Raw genomic sequence first — 15,815 nt, forward strand, 5'->3', positions numbered from 1 at the left:
CTGTCTACTCCAGGATTGAAAATGGGGTGGGAGGAGAGACGGGGGAAGCCCTCCCTTGGCTCAGAGGCAGAGCATCTGCAATAATAATAATAATAATAATAATAATAATAATAATAATAATAATAATAATAATACAGTTATACCTCGAGTTCCGTATAGTTCAAGCTATGGTTTTCCCAGTAGTGATGTATGGAAGTGAGAGCTGGACCATAAAGAAGGCTGATCGCCGAAGAATGGACGCTTTTGAATTCTGGTGCTGGAGGAGACTCTTGAGAGTCCCATGGACTGCAAGAAGATCAAACGTATCCATTCCGAAGGAAATCAGCCCTGAGTGCTCACTGGAAGGACAGATCCTGAAGCTGAGGCTCCAATACTTTGGCCACCGCATGAGAAGAGAAGACTCCCTGGAAAAGACCCTGATGTTGGGAAAGATGGAGGGTACAAGGAGAAGGGATGACAGAGGACGAGATGGTGGGACAGTGTTCTCGAAGCTACCAGCATGAGTCTGACCAAACTGCGGGAGGCAGTGGAAGACAGGAGTGCCTGGAGTGCTCTGGTCCAGGGGGTGACAAAGAGTCGGACACGACTAAATGCCTAAACAACAACACCACCTTGGGTTACAGATGCTTCAGGTTTCGTTTTTTCAGGTTGAGGACCGCAGAAACCCAGAAGTACCAGAATGGGTTACTTCTGGGTTTCGGCGGTCACGCATGTGCAGAAGCACAAAATCATGCTTTGTGCATGCGCAGAAGAGCCAAATCGCAACCCACATGTGCACAGACGTGCCGCTGTGGGTTGCGAATGTGCATCCCACACGGATCATGTTCGCAATCCAAGCGTCCACTGTAATTTATTACTTATACCCCGCCCATCTGGCTGGGTTTCCCCAGTCACTCTGGTTGGCTTCCAGCAAAACATTAAAATGCAATAATTCACCAACTATTAAAAGCTTCCCTGAACAGGGCTTTGCATTCAGAAGGTTCTGGGTTCAATTCTTGACGACTTCAAGGCTCCCACCTGAAAACATGAAGGAGAGGGTTCTGGCTGGCTCCTAGCCATGATGCCTATACTCTCTGCCTTGTCAGCTGGAGGCAGCAGCAATACTTCTGAATCCCAGTTCAGAGAATCACAGAGTTGTAGTATTGGAAGTGGGACCCCTGAAAATCATTTAGTCCAACCCCCTTGCAGGGCAGGAATCTTTTGCCCAAAGGTGGGGCTCAAACCCCCAACCCTGAAGTCTCATGCTCTTCAGAGAAGAAGAAGAAGAGGCCATCCTCGAAGAGGATTTGGAAACGATTTGTAGATTGTTTTCTTTAAAAATTGCTGCGAACACGTTAAAACGCGAGTCGGTTTGGAGTAAGCTCAGCAGTAAAAAAAATTGCTATGAGAATAAAATGATTGGAAGAACGATTGCAATTATCATAATGTGCAGCAGTAAGAGATAATCTGAGGAAACCATGGAAGGGTGGAAGGGAAATTGAGTAACAATAAATAATTTGGTGTATTGATTAATTAATTGTATTGTATTTTTCCTGTTTTTGTAGATTATATATATGTGTGTGTATATATATATAGAGAGAGAGAGAGAGAGAGAGAGTGTGTGTCTCCTTCTCGGTAGTGGCACCCTCCCTGTGGAATGCCCTCCCACCAGATGTCAAAGAAATAAACAACTACTTGACATTCAGAAGACATCTTAAGGCAGCCCTGTTCAGGGAAGTTTTTAATATGTAACGCTGTACTGTTTTTAACACTGATTGGGAGCCGCCCAGAGTGGCTGGGGAAACTCAGCCAGATGGGCGGGGTATAAATATTTTATTATTATTATTATTATTATTATTATTATTATTATTATTATTATTATTATGAACAGGAAAGGGGATTCTGACCAAACATTAGCAGGAATTTTCTGACAGTAGGAGCTGTTTTAACAGTGGAAGGAACACCCTTAAAAGCTGCTGGACTCTCCTTCCTTGTAGAAATCAGTGTTTCCCAAAGTTGGGTCCTCCAGCTGCTTTCAGACTACAATTCCCATCATCCCTGACCACTGGTCTTCCTAGCTAGGGACGATGGGAATTGTAGTCCGAAAACAGCTGGAGACCCAACTGTGGGAAACACTGGTTTAAACAGAGGGTGGTCGGACATCTGTCAGGGGTTCTTTCGCTGTGATTGCAGTGGGTTGGACTAGATGAAACTTGGGGTCCCTTCTAAACCTATTTGCGGGTTTTCCTTGGGGGCAAACTGGTTGGCCACTTTGGGAAGAGGATTCTGGACATAGAATAATGGGATCTTAAGAGTTGGAAGGGTCATCTAATCCAACCCCCTGTAAGGCAGGAATCTCAGCTGACGCATCCATGACAGATGACCATCCAACCTCTGTTTAAAAACCTCCAAGGAAGGAGAGAGTCTACCATCTCCTGATGGAGATCGTTCCACTGTCAAACAGCTCTTACCATCAGAAAGTTCATAGAATCCTAGAATCATAGAGTTGGAAGAGACCACAAGGGCCATTGAGTCCAACCCCCTGCCAAGCAGGAAACACCATCAGAGCACTCCTGACATATGGTTGTCAAGCCTCTGCTTAAAGACCTCCAAAGGAGGAGACTCCACCACACTCCTTGGCAGCAAATTCCACTGTCAAACAGCTCTTACTGTCAGGAAGTTCTTCCTAATGTTTAGGTGGAATCTTCTTTCTTGTAGTTTGGATCCATTGCTCCGTGTCCGCTTCTCTGGAGCAGCAGAAAACAACCTTTCTCCCTCCTCTATGTGACATCCTTTTATATATTTGAACATGGCTATCATATCACCCCTTAACCTTCTCTTCTCCAGGCTAAACATGCCCAGCTCCCTTAGCCGTTCCTCATAAGGCATGGTTTCCAGGCCTTTGACCATTTTGGTTGCCCTCCAAACTTTCCTAACTTTATTCCTAACTTTCAGTTAGAATCTCCTTTCTTGTCACTTGGAGCCATGGGTTCAAGTCCTACCCTCCGGAGCAGGAGAGGAGGAGGAGCAGAACTTGATAGGTCATTGGCTTGACCCAGTAATTTCTTCTTATGCTCTTCTTATGTTCCACCTTGCTGGAGGTTCTATCCTCCCAGCTGCTTTCATTTGCTCTAAGTTTCTGAGAGGTAAACACAGGCAGAAGCCTGTGTGCAGATGATGGAGGCTTGGACAGCATGGCGATGCCCTGAATTTCTGAGCAAAAAAAATCCCTGAGCTCTGCAAGCAGTTATCCTTGGGATCCGAACATGAATGCCTAGGATGCCCCCTTGTGGGAAGCTCTTGCAGAACAAGCTTAGCATATTTGGTAGGCCTGGGCTGAATATACAGTGGTACCTCGGGTTACAGATGCTTCAGGTTATAGACGCTTCAGGTTACAGACTCCACTAACCCAGAAATAGTACCTCAGGTTAAGAACTTTGCTTCAGGATGAGAACAGAAATAGTGCTCCGGCAGTGGGAGGCCCCATTAGCTAAAGTGGGACCTCAGGTTAAGAACAGTTCCAGGTTAAGAATGGACCTCCAGAACGAATTAAGTTCGTAACCAGAGGTACCACTGTATGTGCATTTGGGGGGGGGCATTAGAGTAGACTTTTCAGAGGTGTGAAAGATTCCGCCGCCCCCTAAATCTCTGCTCATCATCAGAATTACTAGGCTGCCTTTTAGAGTATAAACAAATATTTCCTAAAATGTTGGACTGCTTCTGATAATAATAATAATATTTTTCAGATTCAGTGGACCCTCTGGATATGAATGTAATTTGTTCCGGGGGTCTGTACGCACCCTGAAAATTCCATAAGCAGAGGCGCTGCTTCTGCGCATGTGTGCGCGGTGAAACCCAGAAGAATACACTTCCAGGTTTGCTACATTTGCAACCCAAAAGTTATGTTATCCAAAGGTAACATAACCCGAGAGTCCACTGTATTTGAAAACAGCTATCATATCCCCTATCACTCTCCTCTTTTCCAGGGTAAACGTACCCAGCTCCTTCAACTGTTCCTCATACGGCCCGATTTCCAGATTTCTGCACACCTTCCACTCAGTCAATATCCTAATAATAATAATAATAATAATAATAATTATACTTATACCCCACCCATCTAGCTGGGTTTCCTTAGCCACTCCCAATAATCTGTTGGGAACCGCCCCGAGTGGCTGGGGAAACCCAGCCAGATGGGCAGGGTATAAATAAATAATTTATTATTATTATTATTATTATTATTATTAAGACAGGAGTGCCTGGCGTGCTCTGGTCCATGGGGTCACGAAGAGTCGGACATGACTAAACGACTAAACAACAACAACTATTATTATTATTATTATTATTATTATTATTATTATTATTAACCCTAATGAATCAAATAAGCCTGGGAATGACAAGGCAAGCAGACTTTGCAGCAAGGACGGTCATGGGATAGTCATGGAAAGGGGAGACAAAAGCATGAATAGAGCACAGTTCTGCTGATTTGCTAGATTTCTGCTTTGTGATATAATAAGGGCTCACGCATGCCCAGACAGCAGTGTTGAAAACCAGACATTGCCAACCTGGGGCTCTCCTTGTGTTGGTCCCTTACCTTTCTCTCCCTGATCTGGCCACTGTGATCCACGCAACGGTCACCTCCAGGCTTGATTATTGTAACTCGCTCTACGTGGGGCTGCCCTTGAAGCTGACCCAGAAACTCCAGCGGGTGCAGAATGCCGCAGCGAGGCTCCTCACGGGGTCCCTGCCATGGGATCACATTCACCCAGTGCTTTTCCAGCTACATCGGCTCCCGGTGGAGTACAGGGTCAGATTTAAATTGCTGGTTTTAACCTTAAAAGCCCTTTGTGGCTTAGGGCCCTCGTATTTACGGGACCCCCTCTCCTGGTATGCCCCAAGGAGGACCTTAAGGTCCACAAATAACAACACTTTGGTTGTTCCGAGCCTCAAGGAAGTTAGATTGGTCTCAACTAGGGCCAGGGCCTTTTCAGTACTGGCCCCGACTTGGTGGAACGCTCTGTCACAAGAGACCAGGGCCCTGCGGGACTTGACATCTTTCCGCAGGGCCTGCAAGACAGAGCTGTTCTGCCTGGCCTTTGGTTCGGACTCAGTCTGACCCTTATGTTTCCCTCCCCTTATGGTTTTGATGAGGCTGCATTTTAAATTGCATTTTAACTTGTATTTTAAATTGGTTCCTCCCCCCCCCCCATTATGTTTTTACTGAAATTTTACTGTTGTTAGCTGCCCTGAGCCTGGCTAGCCAGGGAGGGCAGGGTATAAATTATTATTATTATTATTATTATTATTATTATTATTATTATTATTATTAGCGTCTCCACCCCCATTGTTCTGCCCGGACGCTGAGGTCCAGCGCCGAGGGCCTTCTGGCGGTTCCCTCATTGCGAGAAGCAAAGCTACAGGGAACCAGGCAGAGGGCCTTCTCGGTAGTGGCGCCCGCCCTGTGGAACGCCCTTCCAGCAGATGTCAAAGCGATAAACAACTACCTGACATTCAGAAGACATCTTAAGGCAGCCCTGTTCAGGGAAGTTTTTAACGTGTGATATTTTACTGTATTTTCGGTTTTTATGGAAGCCGCCCAGAGTGGCTGGGGAGGCCCAGCCAGATGGGCGGGGTATAAATAATAAATTATTATTATTATTATTATTATTATTATTATTATTATTATTATTATTATTATTATTATTTAGTGTATTTTTGGTCTCTGTGGAAGCTGCCCAGAGTGGCTGGGGAAACCCAGCCAGATGGGCGGGGTACAAATAATAAATTATGATGATGATGATGATGATGATGATGATGTTTCATACCCCACCGCTCCCAGGAGCTCAAGGTGGCCTGGGTCTCCCTCTCTTCATATCCTCACAACAACCCTGCGAGGTGAAGCTGAGCGACAGTGACTGGCCCCGGGGTCATCTAGTAAATTTCATGGCTGACCTCTGTTTGCCCGCTTGGGTGCGCACACCAATGAATTCAGCAGAATTGAGTTTGGAGTAAACATGTATACGGTCAGGCTGTATACAATGCCGAAGCTAATTCCTAAATCCTGGCCTCTGAGTCACGATGCGGCACGAGTTTGCCAAAGTCCACCTTTTTGCAGAGGCGGCCCCAAAGGATATATGTCCAGCAGCTGGGATGGGTAGACAGGAGCCGGCAGAAATATTAGCACCCGATTGATGCAGAACCATGAAAGCATTCGGACCACAGCTGCTTCTCCTGCTGGCGCTACTAGGATTCATCGGTAAGTACCCTATTTTTCGCTCCATAAGACGCACCAGACCATAAGGTGCGCCTAGTTTTTAGAGGAGGAAAACAAGAAAAAAAATATTCTGAACAAAACAGTGGATGTATGATTTTTGTGGTTCATGCTGTGGCCACAGACGTGTGATTTGATGGGAGGTTTGGGGTAGCCCAATGCAAAAACCCTGAGAATCCATGTGGATCTGCGCTTTGTAACCACGTTTTTGTGCCCTATTTTCTTTTTTTTAAGCATGATCTGCTTTTCACCCCTGGGCAATTCAGCTCCAGGGACCACGCATTCACTCCATAAGACGCGCAGACATTTCCCCTTACTTTTTAGGAAGAAAAAAGTGCGTCTTATGGAGCGAAAAATACGGTATCTTCCAGTGACCAGATGCAAAAGGAAATCTCTGTCTTAAAGGGAAATATCTCAACTTGTCATGGGAGAAACATTCCTTGTTGAAAGATCCTCTTTTCACTGCTGAAGGGATAGGAATATTTTTTTTTGTCTGATTGCCCTGCATTTTAGGGGGCCCTGCCACCGAGGAACTCTGTTATTTTAGCTCAGTGGTACGGGATTGGTTTATCATGTAGACAGAGGGTGGTGAACACGGCACATGATATTATGGGCTGTCTCCATATCCCGCTAGATGACAGCGCAAGGGATCGATGGCTTAGGAGAGCGAGGAAAATTCTCAGGGACAATTCAGCACCTCTTTAATCTTCCACCCTCAGGCAGGAGATATAGAAGTATAATCAGTTGTACCAACAGGCTAAAAAACAGTTTCCATCTGTGGGCTGTTAGGCTGCTGAACAGAAAATAATACAGTCATATCTCGGGTTACAGATGCTTCAGGTTGCGTTTTTCGGGTTATGGACCTGCTGAAACCTGGAAGTACCGGAATGGGTTACTTCCGGGTTTCATGCGCAGAAACGCCAAATCGCAACCCGCGTGTGAGGAGATTTCACCCCTCCCATATCCAAGTATCTCCTGAGGAGCCTGCTGATTCTCCAGAGAGGAGGAGGCGTGTTCTGCTCTCTACTTATTCTGCTCCAGCACCACATCAAAGAGTCAGTCAGTCAGTGTGTCAGAGAGAGAGAGAGTGTTAGAGAGAGATTGTGGTTTAGATAAGGTTGCTGCTAAGAGCAGCTGCAGACACTCAGTGCAGTGCTGCATTCATTTATGCTTAGACCTATTTAGCTCTGTATATAGTTGTATAATAGTTGTAGATAGAATAAAGAGGATATTCTACAGAGATGCTCTCTGAGTCGTTTATATACTCTGCTAGAGTCTGCTGCACTCTGCTGTGCGACGACTGTCTTCTTGTGGGAGTGAATCCGGTGCTCACAACTCTAAGCTGTGAGTCCACAGCACTTTGACCTGTTCCTGTGCAGAAGGTGGTCTCTGGAAATGCTACCCAGCTCGCCTAGCCCAGTCGGGGCTGAAGTGGATGAGTCCAGTTGGTGGCACTGGCTCAAGGGCGATGCTGACAGCGTGTGCACAGACGCACTGCTACGGGTTGTGAACGCTGCAGGCTGCGAACGTGCATCCTGCACGGATCACGTTCACAACCCGAGCGTCCATTGTATAGTGCAACTGACTTTCGGGGTTGGTGTGTTGTGCGACAAGCACACAGAGTGCAATGAGATTGAGTGTTTTGGGGGGGAGGCTTGGTTAATTTCATTGTACACAGGTGGTACTTTGACAATAAAGGTATTATTACAGTGGTACCTCGGGTTAAGTACTTAATTCGTTCTGAAGGTCTGTTCTTAACCTGAAACTGTTCTTAACCTGAAGCACCACTTTAGCTAATGGGGCCTCCCGCTGCCACCGCACGATTTCAGTTCTCATCCTGAAGCAAAGTTCTTAACCCGAGGTACTATTTCGGGGTTAGCGGAGTCTGTAACCTGAAGTGTCTGTAACCTGAGGTACCACTGTATTAGGTTCAACCCTTAGGACTACCAGAGAGCTCTTGTAGACCACACTATGTTGTCAGCTAGGATAAGGGCCAGATATATGTATAAGCCAAGCAAGCTATAGCTTAGGGCCCCAATCTCTTGGGGCCCCCAAAAAATTTAAAGGAAAAAAAACCTGGATGTACATTTCCAAAATATGAGATAAAAAAACAAATAAAATAAAACCTCTGGGTATAGGGCGGTGTATACAGTAGTTTTCGATGTATAAGACTAGGTTTCCCCCCTAAAAAATAATGTCAAAAATTAGGGGCCGTCTTATACATGGATACATCTTCCCCCCATTTTCTTAAATCTGAGTCCCCCAACATAGGGGGTGTCTTATAAACGGGGGCATCTTATAGACAGAAAAATAAGTAAGTTGAATAAATAAAATAACAAAATATTCAGTTTCTCACTTTTCCAAACTTAAATGCAGTTCTTTGCATTTCTGCAGCGATCTGTGATTTATTTACTTTTAAATCCTCATGAAAATTGGTCAACATTTTAGTCCAAATCTCTCCTTGATATCATTATACTTCCGGACCTGTTTACTGAGAATTCTTCCTTGTTTGTTTGCGCAGTTTGTGGGGAGTTTAGACAAGCTTGTCTCTTTAATGAGCATTTATCCTAATTTGTTTCCGGGGTGTGGGTGTGGTGGTTCGATGGCATTTCATCAAAACAAATGGTATCCCACAATTTCCTTTGCAATTTTCCCAGCACTTTCCTTATCACAAAAACTCTGATTTTATGGGGGAGAAGTGCTTAAAAGTGCCAATTCAGTTTTAATTTTGTGACCTGAATTTCAATTGCTTAGCTAAACACGTGCTTGATCTCAGTTGTGTTCACTCTAAGAACACCCCTGTGATAAATCTCTCAAAGAGAAGCCCAGATGAATCACACTGGTTTAGACCGCAGGCACCATTCGAGACACAGACAAGCCATCCTTTGTAAAAACATTGGCTGGGAAGAGCAGCTGCAACGGAAAAACATGTCTGGGCTTTGTGAGCTAATCTGCAGGAATTAATTGGGGCGACACAACATTAGTTCCGGCACTCAGGATCTACCAACAATCCCCCTCTGTGTGAAGACGGGCCTGCTTTGTTTATTCGGTTTACAAAATATTCCTACACAACACAAAACCAACAATAACACAACCTCCGCAAAAAAAGCAAGCACGAAATACGTTGCCATTCAGTAGGAAGCTGGTGACATGAAATGGTGAGCCGGCCCACTCATTGCACAAATGGGACATTTGTCCCGCTGCTACTGATGCCGACACCCTTGTGCAAATTAATTGAAACAAGCAATGTAGTTTATTGGACAAAACTCACGTATACGTACATTAGTAACGGATATGACCTCCGCTATTTTTAAGCAGCATTTGAACACGGTTTGGCATGGAGTCTACTGTAGTAGTTTCGAACAGTCACTGTTGATTTTCGGATCCCTGTACCACACTTGAATCAGCGCCCGAATGAGCTTCTCCATAGTCATACAGTCTACAGAACGGAGGTATCTTTTGCATATAGCCCACAAATTCTTCGTCTGGGGAATTCTCTGGCCAATCAAGTACCTGTTTTTGCTGCTCTGTCCTGAATTTCTTCACCACTTTCGATGTGTGACAGGGCTCTAGGTCCTGCTGCAATATCCCAGTACCGTCAGGATACTTCTTTTCCAGCTCTGGAATAACTCTCTTTCGTAGAACCTCAATATATTGTGGCGAGCGCATCATTCCTTCTACTGGCTGCAAGCTTCCGACACCATAATGACCAACTGACTTTTCGTGTTTGTTTTGAGTACAGGATTATGAGTTAAGATAGAAAACATGCTTTTTAAAATTAATTTGCACAGGGGTCAGATGCTTTGCTCCCACCCCCTTTAATCATCTTGCTAGTCCAGTGGGAGGGAAGGAGAATTACCAACCATTTGTTGTTGTTGTTTAGTTGTTTAGTCATGTCTGACTCTTCGTGACCCCCTGGACCAGAGCACGCCAGGCACTCCTGTCTTCCACTGTCTCCCGCAGTTTGGTCAAACTCATGCTGGTAGCTTGGAGAACACTGTCCCGCCATCTCGTCCTCTGTCGTCCCCTTCTCCTTGTGCCCTCCATCTTTCCCAACTTCAGGGTCTTTTCCAGGGAGTCTTCTCTTCTCATGAGGTGGCCAAAGTCTTGGAGCCTCAGCTTCAGGATCTGTCCTTCCAGTGAGCACTCAGGGCTGATTTCCTTCAGAATGGAGAGGTTTGATCTTCTTGCAGTCCATGGGACTCTCAAGAGTCTCCTCCAGCACCATAATTCAAAAGCATCCATTCTTTGGCCATCAGCCTTCTTTAGGGTCCAGCTCTCACTTCCATACATCACTACTGGGAAAACCATAGCTTGAAATATATGGACCTTTGTCGGCAAAGGTCTCTGCTTTTTAAGATGCTGTCTAGCTTTGTCATCGCTTTTTAACCTTAATTGTTGTGACTTCCTATATCCTAGCTGGACAGGAGATGGGAATCCCACTGAATACACGGACCTGTGCCAGTTGGAGAGGTCTCTGCCGTCGCTCCTGCCTGGCTTATGAGATCCACCTGGGTGTTCACGGCTGCCCACGTCACTATAGGTATGGCTGTTCTCCTTGTGGGTTGATTGTTTATTGTTTGTGAGCACATTAAAGTCTCATCACGCTTGTTAACACCTGCCTTGGTCCATTGTGACCCCAAGGTCTCGTTCGTGGTCCCTCACCACTGTGGCATTCCAAAAGCAAGCAAGGACTGGACTCTGATTAATAGAATACAGTGGTACCTCATGTTACATACGCTTCAGGTTACAGACTCCCCTAACCCAGAAATAGTACCTCGGGTTAAGAACTTTGCTTCAGGATGAGAACAGAAATTGCTCGCCAGCGGCATGGCAGCAGTGGGAGGCCCCATTAGCTAAAGTAGTGCTTCAGGTTAAGAACAGTTTCAGGTTAAGAACGGACCTCCAGAATGAATTAAGTATGTAACCAGAGGTACCACTGTACACACGAGGCTTCACCAGCAAGACTCTGGGAGGAGAGCGTATAATAATCCTCTCTCCACCCCTTGGCCCAGGTCGTTTTATTCACACAAGAACTTTTTACACAGTGTTCGTAAGAACCAATCAGATTTCCTCTGAGCATTTCAAAAAAACCCACGTGGGACAAAGTCAGATCAGAAGAAATTCTTTTAACTGCAAAGACTACTCTGAGCATGCCTACACAATCTGAAAGTAAATAAAACAGGACTAGAGGAATGCATTCAGGTCATAAACAGGCCGGAAAGGAAGGAAGTATGGCAAGAAAGAGGATTTACCATCTCCTTGTGAACTCTCTTCCTGGCCCTTAAAGGTAAAGGTAAAGGGACCCCTGATCATTAGGTCCAGTCGTGACCGACTCTGGGGTTGCGGTGCTCATCTCGCTTTATTGGCCGAGGGAGCCGGCGTACAGCTTCCGGGTCATGTGGCCAGCATGACTAAGCCGCTTCTGGCGAACCAGAGCAGTGCACGGAAATGCCGTTTACCTTCCCGCCAGAGCGGTACCTATTTATCTACTTGCACTTTGACGTGCTTTTGAACTGCTAGGTTGGCAGGAGCTGGGACTGAGCAACGAGAGCTCACCCTGTTGCGGAGATTTGAACCGCCAACCTTCTGATTGGCAAGTCCTAGGTTCTGTGGTTTAACCCACAGCGCCACCCGCGTCCCTTCCTGGCCCTTAAGATCTACCTAAAGATTAAACTACATCAAAGCTAACTATCATCTTTATGACCCAGGATGCCTGATGAAGCAACTGGCCTGTGTATTTAGAATGCTTATACATGCCTGTCAGGTGTAGAGAAATAGGACATAGATGCAGAGGCGTGGATTGATCAGAAATCGTATCAAAATGGCTCAGACCCAGTCAACGCAACGCTTTCATCGCGGACACAAATGGCTTGCTCCATATTTTTTATAATTCCTCATAGCAATCCCACCTGATCGCTACCCAGCTGATAAGATATTTTGCTCCGACGTGCATCAATTTCCACTTGTTTAGGTTGAATTGGCCATTTTACCGCCCATTGATTCAGGGCTGCCTTCCTGGCGTGGGGGCCAGTTTCCGCTAAGCGTTGGGGGGAAAGGAAAGCAGGGGGAAAGAGCTACGAGGAGAGAAAACCCCTTTACTAATTGACTACATGGAGATGGCGGAGATGACTGGCAGAATCCGAGACCAGGGAGAAGAGCAAGTGGAAGAAGATTGGGGGAAATTTAAAATCTATTTGCAGAAACATTGTAAAATTTCTGAATGTTGATGACATTGAAATGAATTGTGGGGGTTCTAGCAACAAGATAGAATTTAAGATTAAACCAACAATAGGTAAATTAATGGGCTATGAATTTGCTGAACTAATTTTGAAAAGGGATACAAGAACGGGCGACGTGAGGAAGTCAGGATAATATGTGAATTTAAGATCTAAAATTAAGAAAGAAGAAATTTTTGTGTTTTTTTCTTATATGTGCTTTTCTTTTTGTTATTACTTTTTAACGTATGTATTTTGTATCTTTTGTGTTTAATGTGTGTGTTGTTGTATTTTGTAGTATGTATTAGTGCTTCTATTTTTTCTTTTCCTTTTTCTTGCTCCTGTCTTTGCATTTTTTTCTATACTTTGTAAAATCCAATAAAAACTTCTAAAAAAGAAAAAGAAAAAAAAGAAAACATTACATTACATTAAGTCCAATTAAGTCCTTTACATTAAGTCCGAACGCTACTTATGTCTCTGTGATTGTTGCATGGCTTGTTTCCACCTCTCCACCTTTGAATCCAGTGAAATAGCCCAATATTTGGGAGGCTCGGGACAATGTGGGGGGCAGGGTGTGGGACAGAGCTTTGGGCACCAGGCAGGGCGACCTTTCAACAACCTGCAGCCTTGTTCTTCTGAGACTGCCCTTGGTGGTTGCAATTCTGAAAAAGCCTTGTTTCCTCTTCATTCCCAGATGCTGTGTGATGAGAACCTAGCACAGAGAGGAGGTCAAGGAAATCCATCACTCCAGTGAAGGGAGGGATGTTCCGGGTACAAGCTGATCAGAAGAAGAGTGGCTCCTGTTATAGACAAGTTTTGCAATACAGTGGTACCTTGGTTCTCAAACTGGATCCGTACCGCAAGTCCGTTCCAAAACCAAAAGCGTTCCAAAACCAAGGCGCACTTTCCCATAGAAAGTAATGCAAAATGGATTAATCCGTTCCAGACTTTTAAAAACAACCCCTAAAACAGCAATTCAACATGGATTTTACTATCTAGCGAGACCACTGATCCATAAAAATGAAAGCAATAAACACTGTACTGCGGTCACACAATCAATCAATCAGTAGCTGAACTGGGTTCCACACAGTCACAAAAACAAGAAAGAGCCACAATAACAAAAAAGCAAAATAAATAGCAAAAAACAGACAGAATTCAGCGTAACACTCAAAACGGAAGGGTGGCACTCAAATCGGAAGCGTAACACTCAAAACGGAGAACGTTCGGTTTCCGAAAAAGGTTTGCAAACCGGAACACTTACTTCCGGGTTTGCAGTGTTTGGGTTCCATGTTGTTTGAGTACCAAGGCGTTTGAGAACCAAGGTACCACTGTATCTGTTTATTTGACATCACCATGGAAATCATCGCCTCCCAACAATTCAATATGGCTTCGATTTGTTTTAAGCTGATATGTTTTTAAGTTGCTTATTTCTGCCTTGCAGCAAGGTGATTGTGACTGTTTAATTTTCTTTAAAGGAAACGGTTCAGAGGACACATGATGCAACTTTTGAAAAGTTCGACAAGGCTAAGTTAAAGCTTTGCAACTGTCTAACGCTACTTTCTGCTTGTTTATCGTTCTTAAGACAAAGATGTAGCACATAGTGTAACCAACCGTAAGAAAAAGTATGGTGGAAAATTCATTGTTTGGCAATAATGATTAAAACATGCATTTATCTTGAACATTCTGCTTCAGCAAATGCACATCCACGACTGCTTTCCGTCTAGACAATAGGGTTTTTGTCACAGACGAGGCATAAACTTGGCTGGATTTTGCTGCAAAACAGGAAATTCTGGAAATTCACTTACTCTGAAAGGGAACACACCAGGAAGATAACTTACATGGAAATATATGTTGCTGGCTGAGATGTGCATGTTCATTGTGCTCAAAGAGATTTTTTAAAAAATTACATATATTTTCACACCAGCAGACAACAGAAGAAAAGCTTGTGCAAAATAACAACAACAATAACAATAATAATAGTAATAATTTATTTATACCCCGTCCTTCCCGGTTCAGAAAACCGGGCTCAGGGCGGCTAACAACAGATTTTAAACACTTACGTAATTGATGCAACAAAAAAACAGCATAATTTACAGTATAAACGTTAATAACAATAAATTCAGAATTCAAAAATCAACTTAGGGGGAAATCCATCCAATAAACATTAGATAAAATATTTAAAAAATATGATAGAATTAATATTAAGACAGTGTGACACAGTGGTTAAGAGTGTCAGACTAGGAAAGGGTTCTCATCCCCACTTGGTGATCACCAGGGCTAGCTGTAAGATGCACTTTTTGCCTCCTAATAAGTAAGGGGAAATATGTGTGCGTCTTATGGAGCGAATGCAGGCTGCGCAGCTATCCCAGAAGCCAGAACAGCAAGAGGGATTGCTGCTTTCACCGCGCAGCGATCCCTCTTCCTGTTCTGGCTTCTGGGATTCAGAATATTTTTTTTCTTGTTTTCCTCCTCCAAAAACTAGGTGCGTCTTGTGGTCTGGTGCGTCTTATAGAGCGAAAAATACGGTAGTCCTATTTGGGCCAGTGAGGAAACCAGGGGAGAATTAGCTGTGGGATCCCAGAGCGGGTAGTCCAAGCGGGAGATAACCAGAGAAGGGAGCACTATGGTGAGACAGTCTGTGGGCAGGGAGGGTCTCATCCTGTGTACCAGATGGAGCTGCTAAACAGCTGCCCTGGACACAGAACTGACCTGCGCCTCCATGGACAGCTGGGAGTCCAGAATGACTCCCAGGCTGCGCACCTGGTCCTATGATTCAAGACACTATTCAGAAGTGGTGCCTGTTCTCTTCCAAGGCTCCTTCATCCAACTGAGTCCAAAAATCTCCCAAGATCTGCACAACCCATGAAGTTATGGAGAAATCAGCTGGGTCATTTTAAGGTTAAAGGGCCTCTGAAGGCATGAACACCCTTCCCTTAGATCAGGGGATGACTAGCTGTGGCACTCCAAAATAATAATAATAATAATAATAATAATAATAATAATAATAATAATAATACAGTGATGCCCCGCAAGGCGAATGCCTCACAAGACGAAAAACTCGCTAGACGAAAGAGTTTTCCGTTTTTTGAGTCGTTCCGCAAGATGAATTTCCCTATGGGCTTGCTTCGCAAGAAGAAACGTCTTGCGAGTTCTTGCGAGTTTGTTTCCTTTTTCTTAAAGCCCCTAAGCTGCTAAGCCACTAAGCCGTTAATAGCCGCTAAGCCGCTAATAGCTGCTAATCCGCTAAGCCGCTAATAGCCGTGCTTCGCAAGACGAAAAAACCGCAAGATGAAGAGACTCGCGGAACGGATTAATTTCGTCTCGTGAGGCACCACTGTAATAATTTATTT

The 15,815-nt window shown here is 44.6% G+C and overlaps 1 long non-coding RNA gene across 1 annotated transcript; it reads left to right on the plus strand.

Moving 5' to 3' along the window:
- Positions 1 to 5,895: 5,895 nt before the first annotated feature.
- LOC310705437 lies at positions 5,896 to 14,144 on the plus strand. Its single transcript, XR_014525281.1, has 3 exons — positions 5,896 to 6,232; positions 10,667 to 10,790; positions 13,160 to 14,144. It is a non-coding gene; the product is annotated as an uncharacterized lncRNA (long non-coding RNA).
- Positions 14,145 to 15,815: the final 1,671 nt, after the last annotated feature.

The sequence above is a fragment of the Podarcis liolepis genome (assembly GCF_965112155.1).
Source record: "Podarcis liolepis genome assembly, chromosome: 4".
Lineage (NCBI taxonomy): Eukaryota > Metazoa > Chordata > Lepidosauria > Squamata > Lacertidae > Podarcis > Podarcis liolepis.